Source organism: Chlamydotis macqueenii, chromosome 5 (assembly GCF_036417535.1).
Source record: "Chlamydotis macqueenii isolate bChlMac1 chromosome 5, bChlMac1.mat, whole genome shotgun sequence".
In the NCBI taxonomy this organism is placed as follows: domain Eukaryota; kingdom Metazoa; phylum Chordata; class Aves; order Otidiformes; family Otididae; genus Chlamydotis; species Chlamydotis macqueenii.
Window position 1 is genome coordinate 5,325,490 of NC_141560.1, and position 14,089 is coordinate 5,339,578.

Below are 14,089 nucleotides of genomic sequence, written 5' to 3' on the forward strand. Positions count from 1 at the left end.
CTTTTTCCACTCTTCCTGCAGCCCTGGCCCTCAGCAGTTCAAGCTGGTGGAGCAATTATTCACTGTCACAGGCCACACACATGCACCAGATGCTCAGGGACAAAGTGAAGCCACCAAGAAGCTCCTCACCAGCAACGGTACTGATATCTTCCACTTTTTTTTTGCATCCTCTTTCCCTGGAGAAAGAGGGGCCACCCATTTATCTCTTCTACCCTTCCTGACAAAAAAAAACCCCAAGAAACAAAACACACTAAACAGTTGAACACTGATAGTGTTCAGCTATTCTTCCAGGCTAATCCTTTACACACTTTAGTAATTAAAAAGCACTAAGAGCATATTATGCCAGTTAAATTGATGGTGCCCAGCGACATGCATCTGTCTCGCCATGCTGATGAATATAAATCCCATCCACCCCACAGCCCTTTAGCAGGTGCCAGTTAAGATCAGACATACTGAAGCATCAAGAGTTGTTTGTGCTTTTTTTTTTTAAAAGAACAGTTTGGATCTAATAGAGTTTCTCTAGAAGTCAGAAGTCTTTTTTAGGCTAGTTTTAGCAGTAGTTAAACTGAAACAGAACTCCCGCTGCACTTGAAAGACAGCCACAGCGCTTCTCTCGCAGTCATATACATTACGCATACAGATTTTTATTTGTAGGTTTCTGTCTCTAGGTTCTCAAATACCCTAGGACATTCAGGAGGTGTTTAGCAGAAGTACATTAGTTTCTCTCTTCCCCACAAGCTTTCTCCATCTTCACTAGGATCAGGAGTGGCAGTAAATAGGGGGAAAGCTGCTCCGTAGAAGACTGGCTTTTAGAGATCCATTAATTCAAATGTAAAAAATAAGTATTAAGAGCCTTTCCTCCTCCAGGCTAGCAGATAACATGTGCAGTCAGTACTAGCCCAATACAAGAATTCCCAGGGTGTTTTGAGCAGCCTCACAGAATTTCCCCCAGCCTGAAAAGCACTGGGACTGTACTTACACATTTGTAAAGGGCAAAAGCAATGTTGGAGAGTTATTTGCTCAGGAAATCCACAACAACTAGATCTAAGCTAACCCAGACCTCCACATTCAATGAAAGCTGGAGATAGCAGCACAGAGCTCGCTGCAGGATAATGGCTTCAAAGGAGATTAGTCAGAGCTTAAGATCTACTTAGCTTTAGGAAGAGGCTGGATTAGACCATGTATGAACAGCGGTGACCTGGCCATCATCTTAAGCAGAGTTTGACATCTTGCGGTAGCACTTCCGCTCCACGCAGGAGCAATCCAGGTTTTAGCAGGTAGAAGGCTGCAGAGCAGTTTGTTACTCAAACTGTAGCATTGGGCTATACGTTTATCCTCCCATCTGGTTATTTTTACAGTCAGCCTGCTCTACAGCCCAAGCCAAGCGATAAAAACAAGCTGGAACACACTGCTCTGACCAAGCACTTCCTCTGGAGTAAGCTCAAGCTTTTTCATTGCTGCTTGAAGCTGTAGAATAACTCAGTATTTCATGCTGCAGGAACTCCTGGTCCCCAGATTTCAGCTGCCAGGTTGTGGCCAGGCTCTCGGTGGAAAACTAATCCTGGCTTCAAATCAGAAGCACACACAGAGGGCAAGAGACAGCACCAGCTACTTTCCCTGCACTTAATAACAGCAAATCCCAGGAGATGCAGCTCCCCCAGCCACTAAGGCAGCACAACCACAGACAGCCAGGGAGCTTTATCTTTAGCGGGGGGGGCGGGGGGGGGAATAAGACATAAGTTCTTTTAACACCTAATTGGTTGGAAAGAAGCACAAAGGACTTCCAGGCTAAAAACAAGTGCTAAAACCCAGACATCTCCAGGAGCTGTCCATCAGAATAAGAACTACCTACTGCTGTGGGCAAGTCACCAAGCTCAGGGACAATAAATATAAATTCGTCACCGGATAAAGCAGCCTTGCACACTCAGTTGGACCTTTCTGAGTGAGGCTGTTTCCTCACTCCATACAATTAGCATCAGCTAACTCTGTTCTCTCAAACTCGAGTTTGAGACTTGTTTGAAGAGTCAGCTCTCAGGAAGCCTGATGAGAAGAACCCCAGAAAGAACCCTCATCCTGCTATGGTCACTCCAACAGAGCAGGCTTGACAGGTACAAACTCGGAGCAGACCAGATTTCTCTCGTTCAGTAGCTGTTCCTCATATGGACCAGCAGTCTGTGGACACATGCTGCAAAGGATGAAGCTCCCCTTCTGCCCCAGTTGTACGCAGCTACTTCCCAGGACAGCGTTTCAGTTTACTTAGAAAAAACTCTCAAGAAAATCCTTTGCTGTTATTTTCTTTGCCTTTGGCAAGTTCTAGCTGCGTTTTTCCTGAATTGTTGAAACAGCGAGGGAAAGAACATCGAGCTTTTAACTCACTTGAATTAATAACCCCTGTTCTAACAATCCATTTTCCACACAGAGAGGGCACTTCTACTCCAAAGCTGAAGCAGCCGCATGCACCATGTAGTGGAGAGCACAGGAGATGAACAGGTCAGCTTCAGACAAATCACTGTCTGGCCCTTGCAGAACACAGCTTTTCACACCTCTGAGTATGAGCTTGATCACGCCAGCTTTGACTGGCTGAACAGTCCTGCATGTGCTCGGCTCCACAATTCATCCTCTGATAGATAAGGGAAACGGACAAAAACACTGCGAATCTTTTAAGGTGAAGATTTAACCAAAACATACAAATCAAGCAACTGCCAGCAATCAAATGCTGTGTTACCAGGGTGCCAACGTAAGCCACCCAAGCCTTATTACTTGGTACTGAACACAAAAGCCAGCAGCACAGAGCTCCAACTCCTGCTTTGCACACAAGCTGACAAAAATGCCTTCATTTCACCTTACGTTATGTCCTTGCCCACTTCAACCAAGTGAATCGTAGAGCTGATGCTCTTACAGCACAGGCTTCAGCTGTGAAATCCCAGCAGCAACACGACTCCACACCAGCCACCAACACAGCCCGAGCCAGATGAGCAAAACTACGCAGACACAGCCAGGAGGGCACATCTCCCTCCACCTTTGAGGCCAGGTCCTTACAAGCAAACAAACGAGCTATCAATATTCTGTAAAGCCAGCTTCCTACCAGTCCCAGCGAGGCACCTTAATACATAATACATCACCTCCACCTCCAGCACTGGTGTTCCAGCAGTAGTTCTTTGAAAAGCCAGAGACATGACATGTTTTAGGCATCACTCCCCCCAAACCACTCAGCGACCGCTTGCTCTGTTCAGAACAGCGCAGACCACCTATGGAAATTCCCTACTCAGATTTGCAAGGAAAAGCCACAGAGTTCTTTGTGGCTTCTGACCTCTGCCAGCTCCCCGGCATCACAGAAGTCAAAGGTCTACCAAATTCCTCATGGATTAAAGAGGAGGATTTAAGGATGAGGGCCAAAGGGGTGCAGCAGTTTCCCAATACCAGAAGGATGGAAATGCCACTCTCCAGGCTAATTGGGAGCAGAGAGGTAGTGTTCAGATTCCAGCCAGCAAGAAACACTCCAAAATTTCAGCGCCTCACCTAAGGCGGGCAGCAACACCGTGCAGCTGATCTGGAGGATTAGGAGTCTCTGCAGGTGAAGGTTTAAAAATCCGATTATGTTTATCAGCCCTTCTAGATCGGGCTGAGCCAGCTTGCTGGTCAGGGAAGGGGATTAGGGGATGAGGGCTCGGTTACACCCAGCACACCCGCTTGTGGGGCACAGATCCGTGTCCCCTCTGTGCTCCTTGGTCATATTTACAGGTGAGCATCCCTCCCCTCTCCTCCCTCCGAGCCAGCGGATCCAGTGCAACCAACCACCCGGGGATGTCGCCAGCCCAGGCCCGCAGCAGGGCGCAGGGACAGGAGGAGAAACCCCCCTCCCCCCGACGATTATTTTTTTTTCCGAGGGGGCGCACCGAGAACCGCCCCCCCCTTCCCCATCCCATCCCCTGGGGCTGCCAGGACCAGCCCGCTCGCCGGGAACAAAGAAGCCGCGCCGAGGATGCGCTGCCCCGCGGGCACCGAAGCATCATTACAAAAAAAAAATATTTAAAAATGAATAAACACGGGGAAAAATTAGGCTGGGGAGAGGGTGTTGGCTGCGCCCCCCTCCCCCTTTTCCCCTCCCCCCCGGTCTCACCTGCCTGCGCCCACTCCCTCGCCGCCGCGATCGCCACGATCGCCCCGCGGCCGCACGGGCGGAGCGGCGCGGCCCGGCCCCCGACGGGGCGGCACCGGGGCGGTGCCGGGGGCCGGCTCCCGCCTCCCCGCGGCGGGGTAGGGTGGGATGGAGGGGGGTGATGCGCTCGGCGCCGCCGGGGGTTTTGTATTTACTCCTCCGAAAGGAAGTTTCAGCATCCGAGCGGCAGCCTGAGCTCACGCACCCAGCTCTTCCTCGCAAGCCGAGGTGGGAGGCTGTGGGGTCAGGCTCCCTCCCCGTGCTTACGAGGAGATGCCACAGCAGGGCCTGCAGCAGCTTTTTTTCCCAGCTATTACAGAGTCTCCTCCAGCATTTTTCAGCTGTAGAGGTCACCTTCCCCCAGCACTCTCTCTGCAAAGGAGGAGGACTTCTTAAATAGCATCCCACACGTGTATCAAGAGAGCACAATTCAATTTTTTTTTGTTGTTGCTTCATTTTAAGCGCCTGTTTGGCCAGGGAGAAAGCCAAGTAGATAATTTTACTCCTGTTTTCCTCCTCCCACCTGTTTTTCCCCACCAGGTAGCCCACAGCTAGTCTAACAACAGAGACTGAAAACCTTGAGACCACCAAGTCCTAGTGTACAAATCACCTCACTTGATCAAATAGCAGCTGAAAAGCCCCCATGTCACCTGCAATATTCCCCCCCCCCCCCCAAAAAAAAAAAATAAATAAATAAACCAACCAACCAATCAATCAACTTACCCTCCTCTCACCTTCCCCTTCAGCCTGGTGCCAGGAGCACCCCAGGGCCTCAGCTGCACAGGCAGGATTTTATACCCTGTCTCGGGCAATGACTCATTCAGAGCGGTGCTGCAGCAGGTGCAAAGCGTTGGTGGTGGGCAGGGACAGGTGAGAAGAGACCGAAAAGAATGCTCTTTCCGAGGAGGAAACGGTTGGGGTGGAGAGGTTTTTGGGGAGAATTGCTAGGAAGGAATAGAGGAATGATGTAGGAGAAGGTGAGAAGAGTCAAAATCTTGATTTTGCTATGAATGTGCTCTACCACATGAGGCACATCAGTGAATCCCTCTGTATTTCCAAGTATAATAATCTATAAAATGAGGCTCTTTTTTTGTTTTTCACGTAAGACAGTAAGATTTAACCTGCTTGTACCTGTCAAACACTGGGGTCTCTAAATAAACAACATCCACTTGATAGGACGAGGAGTAAAGATTTTAAAATAGAGGGAGGCACATCCAGATTAGACATTAGGAAAAAAATTTTTACACTGAGGGTGGTGGAACACTGTGCCAGGTTACCCAGAGAGGTGGTGAATGCCCCATCCCTGGAAACATCCAAGGCCAGGTTGGACGGGGCTCTGAGCAACCTGATCTGGTTGGAGATGTCCGTGCTCCTTGTGAGAGCAGCCAGTTTTAGGTACACAGCCTATATTAAGTGAGAACAGCATCCCCTGTTACAGAGAGGGAAGCAAGTTTAAAACAAATCCAGTTTGGAAAAGGTATCAGGAAGTTTATGGCCGATGAATGATTTCAAATGGACTGGATGGGCTTTAAAGGTCCCTTCCAACACAAACCATTCTGTGATTCTATCTGAACATAAAAGAACTGATTGAGGAAAACGGAGATATTCCTCATCGAGAAATTGCTCATTATTTTCTGTTTGTTGTGCTACTGGAAATAACGCTTCTATTAGCGGCTTCTTCTCTTTGATAGACTCACCCCAGTGTTTTACCTATCTAATTTTAGATAAATAGAGTGTTTTCCGCTGGATTTCAACCAAACTGGAACCAGCCCAATTCATTTTGGTCACATTCTGTATCCAATATTAAAACTTTTCAAAGACAGATTTGTTGTAGGTCAGGGCAATTTCTTTCAGGGTAATATTGCTAACCTCTGCATAAGGTGAAAATAAAGTGTAGAAATGCCTGTGTCGGCAACAAAAACAGTCATTGGCAAAAGACATCAGAAAGAACTTCAGAGTTGGGCTTGGCGGAGCAAATGTTCAGACAAAACAATGGGAACACTCCCTTCTGGCTTGCCATCTACGAACTGAAAAATCTGGGAAATTACTCATGAATCAATATTTCTAGCGCTGCAGCATCTTTTTAAAGAAAATACAAATACGTGAAAAGAAAGGATGTTTACTCTCTCCTGTAAGGGAAACACAGAGGGGAAAAGGGAAGGGATAAGAGCTGCATTTTCATGGCCATTTTAAACACCATTAACCCCCAGATTAAGGACCCAAAACTCTCCGCAGGTTCATCTTCTGTGCCACCCATTTTATTTTGGCTGAGGGCTCTGCCTGAGAAGAGGGGATGGCTCAGCTGTGGAGGAGGTGCCAGATTTTACAGCAAACCAAAATCAATGAGGGCTTATTTTCCAATGCAGCACTGCAGGTTGTGGCGGGTCAGGGATTGATCCCCACGGCGCTCAGTCATCCGTGTGTGGGGAGAGGGGCAGGATGACAGAGACCCCCCCTCGCCAGAAATCAGGGCCGTCAGCGATGAATCCGCCAGGCTCGAGCCAGAGGCTTGGCTTCAGCAGCTACAAAATTCACCCCTAACCGTTGAGCTGGGATTCAGAATGAGGGATACGGTTTTCAATTCCTTTTCTATCTAACCTTTAAAATTATCAGGAAAGTTATTTAAAATGTAAAGCATGTGTAACTGATGCTCTACTGTTCTCTAAGGCATGCAGAGCACTTAAGAGATCGGAGAGGTTTTCACTTCCCCCCGTCACTGACTGACTCTGAACCCAGATTGGCACTGTGTACTCTCAAGGTTAAATATTTCACTGACAATCACTGGAACCAAAATAGCCGGTTATCTATGTTTTTTTTTCCCGGTCTGAAATTGCAAATTCCCCATACACTGCAAGTTTCTCTACCCCGCATAACCTGCCAAAATCACGGGCTTCTGCGTTATCAACAAAAAAAAATCTGCAGACTGAAAACTGATAGAAGGAGGCATGATGAAAGAGGGAGAAACCAGGAATCACCAGAGCGCACTGGTTTGTTATTAATTTCTATGGTTTATTAGGTGGAAATACTAATTTTGAACTCAGATCAGGATGCTGCAGGGCGTGTATGTGACCAAGCAAAACCAGCCCCACTTCCACAGCAAGTTAAGGAACATCCATTCCTTTCCCTTCTTAGCAATGCTCTGTTTCAAGAGATTTCAGTGCAATCCTCTGCTGGTCTTGTCCTTCAAAGGCTTCCCACCCCCTCAGGTGAAACTGAGAGATTAAATTCCCATGTAAGCTGGTTTATTCTTCCATGTGGGCAGTGTAGCTGGTAAAGAGCATGAGACTCATGTCCCATGCCCAGCCTAATTTTTGGCAGAGTCCCTTCTAAGATCTGTGTATTATTATAACAGCAAACTCTGTTGTATAAAGTAATAATATAACACAGTGGATTTATTTAAAAGGTGATAGCCCTGTTGCAGCCTTACTGCACAAACCAAAAAGGACAAATAAGATGTCCTGATTAAGAGACTGGGTCACTTAAACATTTACATGAAGACATATTTATTTTGTATATATAAAATTAACTAAAAAAATCATTGTCCTGACATCAGAATACCGCATCTTAAGATGCCACTCCTGGCACGGGTGGTGAGATGAGATCAGCTATCTTAACTGTGTCAGGACATGCCACAGAAGATAAAGGCAATTTTAAAATAGCTACCATTAATTTCGCTGCTGAATGACTTTCCCAAATTGAGTATTGGGGACATCCAGCACATAAATCAGTGCACATCTCTATCTGTATTTTTACTTTATGATTCACCCTTACATCAGCTGGTAGCACCCGTTTTAAGAGGACCTGCTCTTCCCATCAAACAGCAGTCACTGGCATGGAGCAGCAATGCATCGACATCAGGGAAAGTGAGAACAGCATCCCCTGTTACAGAGAGGGAAATATGTTTCAAATGAGTCCAGTTTGAAAAAGGTATCAGGAAGTTTATGGCCAATGAATTATTTCAAATGTAGTCATCTCCCAGATGAACAGATTTCTTTTTTTTCTCCAACTGCAAACGCGGTAAATGCCATCTGCAATTAAAACTCAATCAGGAGAATCAACTTGGATTCCTTTCTTCTTCCACATTCCTCGCTGCTGGCACTATCAGAAAAGCTGTGCAAGGCCAAGCAATGCCAGTGCAGCCCCACTGCTGGCTGTAATTCATAGTAATTAGTCCTACAAGGAGGCACAGGATCCAGCTTCTGCTTCCCCAGCTCTCGTGGTTCTGCAGTGCTCACAGAGCAGGAAAGCCGTAAAAACGTATTTTTGTCACTAAAGTCAGCAGATGTGACTTGGAGAGTGCGCAGCAACCAGATCTGCTGAGTAGGAAAGTGCCATTTTTACACAGTCACTTTTCAGAGTAGAACCAGGCTTTTGCTGACTGGTCCAAGGTCACGGGAATCAGTCGCAGTTGCTCTGGGAATACAGCCCAGGAGGACCAATGCTCACCTCCAAAACTGAATCACCGTACAGCCCTCGCTCTTCCTCGCATCCCGTAACAAAATCAATGCAGTTAATACAGTACACCGCGTATTACAATTTTCCCAGAAATAAAGTGCTGAGGAAGCCATCCCCATGCATATTGGAGTCTCAGCTAAAACGTGAACCATCTGTCAATTCCCTGTAGCGCTTGGGTATTTTTTTCCCCCCATCCTACATACTCCAGTACAAAATTAGGCTGACAATTAAAAAAGCACTTGGCATGCCACCCCAAAGCAAGCTAACCCTAAGCACTGTTCTGACATTTAACCCTCAGCTTCTCCATCGTTTTAAATAGAGTTGTTCAGAAAATACCCAGAGGGACTTTGAAAACTTCAGCTTTTTCCTTTTGCCTCTCAAAACTTGAGGGTAAGCCAAACCCCTGAATCCAGAGGTTTTAAAGAAGTGCAGTTTCGGTACTGCTACCCCGTTGCTCACGGTATAGCCCTTTACTGCTAACGCAGAGGGGCTGAAAGCCCCCAACCACAGGGACGAACAGGGTCTTTGCCTTGGATCACACGCAGTGTCAAGACGCCTGGGTGGGAGGCAGACTGTGTTTTACTGCGAAACAGGGATGCTCTCCATCCAGACACCACCAATATTCTCATTATTCCCCTTTGCGGGGATTTTTAGGGCAGTACAGACAACTTTTTGGATGGTTATGAGCAGCGAAATACACGTTTTGATGGTAATATTAAAATCAATTAAGCTGAAATCCTACAGCTGTTAACGGAACCCTAAGCAGTAGAAAGGCTCTGGGCTTTCTTCCTCTTTCTCCTTTTGTAGAGCTGGTAAGTGGATCCCCTTGAATGTGTGTGCTGGGAAAAGGTGAGGAAACACGCTGCGAGCTCCAGAGGCGACAACAGATCTCTGAGCAATTGCGCTTTTCTTATACCTAAAGCCGGCCCTAAGTATGCAACTAGCTGATTCTGTGAGAAAAAAAAAACAGGTACGTGGCTCAGTTAGCCTGCATATAGGGATTAAGGAGGCTTAAAAGTGAGCACACAAAGCCATCCAATGCAGGGACACAAAGGACTGTCTGTTTATTTTGTCACCAAGAAAAAATAATAATGCTTTGCTGTTGAAATATGCATGGGATTCCGCTGAAATCCGAGCCTCTGCAGGGGTCCAGACAGGCATTTCAGCATTAAAGGGAAGAGAATATTAGCTGGGCATGACGCCTCCTTGCCATCCCGCGTTGGGCCTGCAGTATTTATGCTGCAGGACACATTCTTTTATGTTTTCAATGTCTGCAAGCGCACTGTGGGGATTAATTCAACTGAGAGCTGCCATATTTCAGGACTCGTACAGAAAAGTAATTTTCTTTATGAAAAACGTTCCCTTTTAACTCTCCGGGATAGTTCTGTAGCTGCCACCTCGAGGCACCAGCGTCGCTTTCGCCGCCGCTCCTTGCAGGAGAGCGCATGGTGCTGCTCTGTGACAGGAACGCATCTGCATGAGATTCGAAAAGAGTTTGTGCTGCCAGTGGCTTGAGTATCAACAGTCTTTGGGAAAAAAAAAAAAAAAAGAAAAGGACTGCATTAGCCAAAAGAAACTGTCCTACACATTTTATATAAATCAGAGAGTTTTCACTGATTTCAATGGGCTACTGTTAATTTCTTGTATTTTTATAGACTTACGTGACATCTTCCTTGCTTGGCAGAGGGTACTACCACTTCCAAGAGTTGCAGGAACTGGTTGCATTCAGGGAATAATTTTTTATTGTGTTAGGGAGATCCTGCTTTTTACTCCCCTCAACCTTCTGCTTACTAGCTGGCTTCATTGTCCTACCATCTCCTTAGGCTGTGAGTAATTATCTTCATTTATATTGTTATCTTGAATGCAGTTACAGTCTGATTCTTACGGGTTAGCATCACCATCTGTTTCTTCAACACTTAGATATTCGGGAGAGCGCGCGCGCTTTTCACATTGTGCAAGCAGCTTCCTTGATAAAACCAGCGCGGCGTGGACGGATTTTGTTTCGAAACCCTGGCACATTTCTAAGTCTCTGGCTTCTGTAATCAATAACTGCTAGGTGCTGGAAAGACCATCCATTAAATTAAGCCACTTTTAAGCTGCAGCTTGCATTTCAGAACTCATGTTAACTGTGATTGATTAATGTAATTTAAGAAAAGATTTCCAATGGGCTATAAAGACGGTGATGTGATTAGCAGTAAACTCTGATCTTTCCTCACCCAGAGATAACACATTTAGGAGGAAGCGATGGGCTATGTATTTAAAGTAGGGCCCGTGGTTTTTTGCAAAACATACCTAAGTAATCATTTTTACATAAAACATTGAATTTAAAACATAGGCATAGTGTTGTAAACATGCTATTATGGCACAGTAAGATATCATAAACAGGCAAGATTTGGGGATGAAACAGGTGACAAAACCATCGTGCTTAGACATGAATCATTAAATGAATCATGTATTATCTAAACTTCTACTCCAATGTTTAGACTTTAAGTATCTCAAGAGCAACAATATTAAGTATATATATTTTATATCATGCCTTTATGAGACCCCTATCACAGAGAGATTTGGCAGCATTTTACAGAATTTAAAAGAAGGAGAATTCACATGTCAGCACGAGAGCATATTCTCACCAGGCATGGTAATGACACGGCTTTCCTCCTGCTACTCTTGAAAGATTCAGCGACGGCTGACAGCTCTCCAGGTAATAACTTGGGGAATTCCAGGACCGTTGCCTTGACAGAAAGCCCAAACAGAGAAAAATCTTCTTGAACGTAATTCCCAACTCAGTCAGGTGTAATTCTAACTGAGCGCATATTCTTGGAACACTGGGCTGTTGCTTAAGCACGGCAGAGTTAAGGCTCGATTGTGAGAATGACATTTAAACATATTTTTGGGCATCGTTGTTTTCATACGCTTTAAAGTTCAGCTGCATTTCCGTATTCTGGAAAGGCATAAAACACTAACCATAAAAAAAGAATTTAAAAACCATAAAAAGCATAAAACCACACAAAGTCATAAGGCAATTTGAACTCCGTGTAGGAATGTTTAATTGCTACAAGCTTTTGTTTGTTTATTTTTTCATGCGTTGACATCCTCCACAGCTGCCTTGCCAACGATTCTTCCCACTCCGGGACCCACTGGTCGCATGCTGGTCCCGTCACTGTTGCTGCATCGCACATCACCACTAGAGCCTTGCTCTTGCTCCTCAGTTTTCCTCTCCAAGGAGAGGCAGCTGGCAGGATGGGAAGCTGGCGATGGGTCATATGAAGAGCGCAGGGGATCGTATTGAGTTGTGGGACAGCATCTGAAGGAGCGATATGAGACAGAAGGGAGGGATGTAAGGGCTTTGTGAGGAGTCTCCCCTGAGTCTGCCACTGTGGAGTTCCCCTTCTTCACAGTTTTCTTGCATTCCCTCTGTGCTGCCTGGGTTAGAATCACAGAATGGTTTGGGTGGGAAGGGACCTTCAAAGCCCATCCAGTCCAACCCCCTGCAAGGAGCAGGGGCATCTCCAACCAGATCAGGTTGCTCAGAGCCCCGGCCAACCTGGCCTGGAATGTTTCCAGGGGTGGGGCATCCACCACCTCTCTGGGCAACCTGGGCCGGTGCTCCACCACCCTCAGTGTAAAAAATTTTTTCTTAGTATCTATCTGTTCCTCACATGTCCCTCAGATATACAGTGCCCTTCCAGGATGTCCCGTCTGCTTCAGCTGCTCAGTCTGCACTCCTGCCCTGCACACACACAGAACTTCTCAGCTCTTTTCTCAGGTGAAAAGCGTAGCATCTGCAAACCGCTACAGTGGCTCACAGCTCGGGGAGGTTCAGTGGCAACAGAGCACATCAGCGTCTGGCAAGGAGCAAATGTCCAGACCCTACTCACCTGTTTTAGCTTTTTCAATACTTATTTTGCTTCCCTGAAGAAGAAATGCGTCCCGCACACTTAGCTGATATAAATACTCGATGACAGATCTTTTGAGGACATGGTCAGGGCCATGGTTACACTCCTGGGTGTGCATAAAAAACGCCTGAAGAGCAGCTGATTTTCCAGGTGTGGTTATCACGCGGAAAGGAGAAGGGGAAGATCGGTAGGGGAAAGGAGGTGGTTGTTGAGAGCAGGATAGCCTTACCAGAGGAGTCTTTCTCAAGGGATCCCAAATTTTCATTCCACTAACCAACATCTGTTATAAACTCCCTTTTCCCAGCTAGGGGATCAGGTCGCAGGGAGACACATTATTACAAACAATATTCATTAGAACACCTTTTATTGATTAAGCTCTTAGTATTAATAGAGCCCAGCAGGTAACTAATTACACTCTTCACGCACGCATGCATGCTCTTTCGCAGTTTTCCAGCCGGAGCAGCAGTTGGAAGGCCAACCCCAGCTGTTTACCCAGAAACAGAGGCCCATAGTGATGCGCCAATGGCTTCTCGGTGGAAGTTCACAAAGTCCCTCAAAGGCTGCCTGGTTTCATTGGGTGTGTCGATGATCCTCATGTGTCTGTCAGCATACAGCAGCCACTGCCTTTGTGGATGCAGTCAGAGTTAAGACACCGGGTGCCTTGCACAGATGCAGACTCTCGGTGTTCTGAGTTTACTTCTGGCAGACTCAGCAGGACTGCTAGTCTGTGGGGCTTATTAATTCTCGGGAGACTTCCACATGCTGCCTTTCAGCAGAAATTTTTCCTCTCTTCAGTCTGTTTTTGGATAACTGTCTCTCCATCCACACCCAGAGGTACCATAGAACCCCTCCCCACAAACTCACGCTAAGGGGCTTTCACAACACGGCAGTTACGGATCAGAAATGTCAGTACCATCTATGCAAGGCTGTGTATTTCAGACACTTTGGATAACTTGTAAACAAGCTGGCACCCTACCAGTTGACTCCCACCATAGCTGATCTTCTGCCTCTCTGATCATCAGACACAGGCAACCTGTCTTGAAAGCACAGCTTACCATGGAGGGGTCTATTATTTCTATTCTCATTGCACTTGTGAGCTCTTGTCTTTGCTCCTAGCTATGATTGTCTTGCAGCCATGAGGATATTGGGCCTTTTTTTTTTTTTTTTTTGCTCCCTGAAACATTTTACGTCAGTTTCAGAGCACGGACAGTCTACTCTAAGGGTACCTAGGCATTCAGGCTCGTATCAAATGTCTCTCGCATTAAACACTGCGGCAGCCAGAACACGCACCGCAGGGCCCGCGGTGGGTTTAAGCTTTCAGCGGGGCTTTGGGAAGAGAGAGCAGAGCCGGTTTGCTGCACGGCTGGAGGGCACAGACAAGCAACGCCTCACCTGATGAGCCGTGCGGTATAAATTAGCCCAACCCTGTACGGCTCGGCCGCTTCAGCGTGCCTTTGCGCCTGGCTGCTTCTCGGCGCCGAGCCGCCGCCATTTTGTTCCTCCCGAGAGCGAGGTCGCCCTCGCACCGGCACCCGGCGGGGCCTCATCCAGCCCCTTCTCCCTCATAGGCGCCGTCGCC

The 14,089-nt window shown here is 46.8% G+C and overlaps 1 protein-coding gene and 2 long non-coding RNA genes across 3 annotated transcripts in view; all 3 read right to left on the reverse strand.

Annotated features, from left to right (window-relative positions):
- ARMH4 (armadillo like helical domain containing 4) overlaps positions 1-4,177 on the reverse strand; it is a 59,143-nt gene extending 54,966 nt beyond the window's left edge. Inside the window, exon 1 of the mRNA XM_086748307.1 lies at positions 4,121-4,177. The gene's annotated coding sequence lies outside the window, so the exon portion shown is untranslated. The remainder of the gene's footprint in view (positions 1-4,120) is intronic.
- Positions 1-14,089, reverse strand: part of LOC147600436 (uncharacterized) — a 759,986-nt gene that overhangs the window by 58,894 nt on the left and 687,003 nt on the right. The gene's annotated exons all lie outside the window — the stretch shown is intronic.
- On the reverse strand, positions 12,858-14,042 carry LOC147600437 (uncharacterized). The gene is made up of 2 exons (XR_015258707.1): positions 13,903-14,042; positions 12,858-13,134 (listed from the first exon to the last, which is right to left on the reverse strand). It is a non-coding gene; the product is annotated as an uncharacterized LOC147600437 (long non-coding RNA).